We start from the raw sequence: 5,000 nt of genomic DNA, 5'->3' as shown, positions 1-5,000 counted from the left end.
GTCACAACATTATCCATAGATCGGTCATATATGAGCTCTGAGCTCTCTTTCGGGAGGGAAATAGATGTCGATCACGAGTATAACACGTGATCCAAGACCATGGTGAATCATACGTACGTGTGATAACTGGAGAGTAGGAGACAAGACCCCACGAGCGTTACTCCTTTTCTATATACTACAGCAGGTAGGGAAATATGATTAGGTAATTAAGCACTCGCTCGCGCGCGCACACACACACACACACACACACACACACACACACACACACACACACACACACACACACACACACACACACACACACACACACACACACACACACACACACACACACACACACACACACACACACACACACACACACACACACACACACACACACACACACACACACACACACACACACACACACACACACACACAGACACACACACATACACACACACATACACACACACACACACACACACACACACACACACACACACACACACACACACACACACACACACACACACACACACACACACACACACACACACACACACACACACAAATGAATCAAACTGTTCAAGAGTTCAAACCAGCAACTTTTACAGAATTACTCACAATCAGATTCAAACTACATCGCCTAATACCACCTTTCTGCAAAATTGTGATGAAGAACACGATAGAAAAATCCAATATAGGCCCTGATACATATATATTTTTTGTTTAGTTCAAGTATACTTTGACCCCACCCCAAAAATAATAATAAATGAATAATGATAAAGATAAACACATAAATAAATGACATTTTTAGTCTATAAGAAACCAAGAGATCAGACCATTTTACCGTAACATTGCTAACAAACAAAACCAAACAAATAGAGAAACTCAACCAAAACAAATACCTCACCCTCGGAGTCCGACCGCCCCTCCGGGCAGTCGAGGTACAAATAAAGGCTCATTTGGTCTGGAATGCTGAAGGCGGCACAGATCATAAACGACAGAGGTCACTGGGGGCAGCCACTTGCCCAAGCTATAAAAGAATCTTCGACGGGTTATCAAGGGGAAAAAATGTCGCTGGAGTTAATGGTTACAAAATGTCTTTCAACCTCTGCTCAAGAAGCTTTTAATTTACTGCAAATAAACAAGCACGGGCGTGCACGCACGTAGACACACAAACAAGTACGCAGGAACAAACACGCACATATGTACGTATACAAAAAATGTACATATACACACATATATACTAACCACACACACACACACACACACACACACACACACACACACACACACACACACACACACACACACACACACACACACACACACACACACACACACACACACACACACACACACACACACACACACACACACACACACACACACACACACACACACACACACACACACACACACACACACACACACACACACACACACACACACACACACACACACACACACACACACACACACATATATATATATATATATATATATATATATATATATATATCAAACATATACATACACAAATATACATACCACACATATACACAAACATGCGAACACACACACACACACACACACACACACACACACACACACACACACACACACACACAACACACACACACACACACACACATACACACGCGCACACACACACACACACACACACACACACACACACACACACACACACACACACACACACACACACACACACACACACACATGTATATATATATATATATAAATATATATAGATATATATGTATATATATGTATATATATATATATATATATACTCAAACTTACACGCAGCATTCCTACACATATTTGCACACTTCGGAGCAATAATCTTTTTGTTCAGTCCAGCTGAATTCCGGTATCCTCTTAAAAAGAAAAAGAAAATATATACATACATATACCAAAGGATTTTTCCCCCTTACACGGGAGGTAGCCAAAAAGAAAAAGGCATGGAAACCACTCCCACCCATTCCATCCCCTACTCACTCCCGTCCCCTCCACTCTCTTTCCTCCCTCTCATCTTAGCATCTTCTGGATGACGGGTCATCCCTGCATCCTGTCCACTGCCCTGGGTCAGAAGCAATGTCGCAAGACACAGCACATCCACAGCAAGGCCGCTTCATTAATTCGGCGACCCCCCTCGCCGTCCCCTCATGCAGAAAAGGAGAAATCCCTTCGGCTGTGTCAATTTATATATCATACATACTCCCTCACCCCCATCCCCCACCCCTTCATGCATCACAACATCATCCATACACAACCCTTATCCATTCACCCCTATCTTCTGTCCTCTCCCGTCCTTCCTCCACAGACATTCCTGCCTTTCGTAATGCCCCTTTTACCCCATCTATCCATCTCATCCTAAGACGCCCCCTCATATTCACTCCTTCCCCCTCTGCCTTCCACACCTCCTTTACTAATCGTTCCTCACTCATTATTTCCATGTGTCCAAACCATCCCAATACTCTTTCATTAACCCCATCTCCCAACTCCCTTTCCGCCCCTGTTCCACTATCCTTGCATTCACCTCTCGCACCACCCCATCCATGTATAGATTGAACAGCCAGGATGATATAACACATCCCTGACGAAGTCCCACCTTTACCTCAAACCATTCACTCTCTCCATTTCTAATCCTAACGCAAGCTCTACTACTCTTGTAAAAACTCTTGACTGCTATCAACAGCTTTCCTCCTATCCCATATATCTGCAATACCTCTCAAAGTGCCTTCCTGTCTACCCTGTCGTAAGCCTTTTCCAGATCCATAAAAGCCCAAAAAACATCCTTACCTTTTCCTATAACTTTCTCACATATCTGTCTTACCACAAAAATCTGATCTACAAAACCCCTACCTGTCCTAAAACCACACTGTTCCTCACCAATTACTCCCTCTGTTCCTCTCCTAATCCTCTCAATCAAAACCCTTCCATAATCCTTCCCAACTACACCCAACAAGCTGATCCCTCTGAAACTACTACACTCACACTTGTCCTCCTTTACCTTGTAGAATGGAACTATACAGGCACTCCAGTCCTCCGGCACTCTACCCTCTCTCCAGCAAACATTAAATAACCTCACCAGCCAATCCACTATAACTGCACCTCCTTTCTTCCAGACATTCTGCATGGCATCCATCCAACCCAGGTGCCTTACCTGCTCTCATCATCTTAACAACTGCTTTCATTTCATCCTTCCTTATTTCTCCTCCATTTTCCTCATTCATCATGGTCATTTTCTTAGCGCTTCCCACTTCAACTACATTCCTCTTTTTATCCTCCTTCACATTTAGCAACTCCCTAAAGTACTCTGCCCACCTTTCTCTCACTGCCTTCTCTTCCATTATCATCTCTCCATCTGCATCTTTTACCTTTTCTTCTCTACTTGATTCGCCTCTTCTTCCTCTTTTAATTTCTTTCCAAAACATCTTTTTATTACTTCCACAATTTTCTGTCATACTCTTACCCCATTTCCCATCTGCTCCCTCTTTGCCTCCTTTATCTTATGCTTAACTTCCCTTCTCTTTATTTTGTACCTCTCATACGATTCCCTCGTCCAAATTTGTAGCCAATCTATGAAAGCCTGCTTCTCTTCTACACACTTCTTTGCTTCCTCATCCCACCACTCACTACCCTTCCTTCTATTTCCTCCCGCCCTCCCTGATCCACACACCATCTTTGCACACCTTATGACTCCCTCCTTGAACCATCCCCATTCCTCCCCCACTCCTAGTTCTACTCCATCCTTCACTCCCTCCCCCTCCTCTCTCAACTTTTTCTTGTACTCCTTCTCCTTTTCTTTCTCATCCAAGCAGTTCACTCTAAGTACCCCCCTACCTTCTGACCTTTTCCTCTTTCTCAACCTATTCTCCACTCTCAATTTACCTTCCACCAGAAAATGATCTGATATTCCCTCACTCTCTCCCCTTAGAATATGTACATCCTTAATTCTTCCTACCATACTCTTGGTCACCACTATATAGTCCATTAACGGTCTATCTGCCACCCTTCCATCCACCACCCTCTCCCATGTGTACTTATGCTTGACTTTCTTCCTAAACTCTGTGTTTGCTGTTATCAACTCTCTTTCTAGCCACATCTCCACCATCAATTCTCCACTACGATTTTTACCTGGAACTTCATACTTCCCAATCACTCCCTCTATTGGTTCGTTTCCTACCCTAGCATTAAGGTCTCCCAATACAACTACATTGACATTTCTCTCTAATCCCTCTATGCACTCATTTAAATCTACCCAAAAAGCCTTCCTTTCCTCTACGCTCTTCTCACTACCAGGCCCATACGCACTTACAAAAACCCACATCTCCCTTCCCAGCTTCACCTTCATCCTCATCAACCTTGAAGTGCCTTCCTTCTACTCCACTACACGCTCTCCTATCTCTTCACTTGCTAGTATAGCCACCCCTTCTCTCCCTCGTCCCCTCTTCACTCCTGAGAATCTCCCAACTACACTCCCAAACTCACACTCGCCCCTCCCTTTCAATTTAGTTTCACTCAAAGCCAACACATCCATCTTTCTTTTCTAAAACATTTTGCCTTTTACTCTCATCTGTACCACATCCACACACATTAAAAGAACCAAATCTTAGGGTACTAGTTTTGAAAACTGCTAGACCCTCTTATGCCCTTACTTTTTGTTTTGGGAGGGATGTCCCCTGTGGGGCTACAGGTAGTAGGATTACTAGTCCTAACCCCCATCCCGTTTTTTGTCGCCTTTCACGACTCAAGTGGGAAGACTTGGTGGCAGTATTCTATCCCTCACCACAGGGTAGGCGAAAAAAGGAATTAATAAATACACAAATAAATAGAAAAAATAAAAATAGAAATAAAATAAATGAAAATAAATATATAGAAACAAGACAAATCAAATATATAAAGATAAGAGAAACTAATCAAATTAACAAACAAATATGCATAAATAAAACAATAAACAAAAATAAGGTAAACAAATTAGA

The sequence above is a fragment of the Oratosquilla oratoria genome, chromosome 37 (assembly GCF_046742065.1).
Source record: "Oratosquilla oratoria isolate Oo_2021 chromosome 37, ASM4674206v1, whole genome shotgun sequence".
NCBI classification, from domain to species: domain Eukaryota; kingdom Metazoa; phylum Arthropoda; class Malacostraca; order Stomatopoda; family Squillidae; genus Oratosquilla; species Oratosquilla oratoria.
This window is presented reverse-complemented; position numbering follows the sequence as displayed.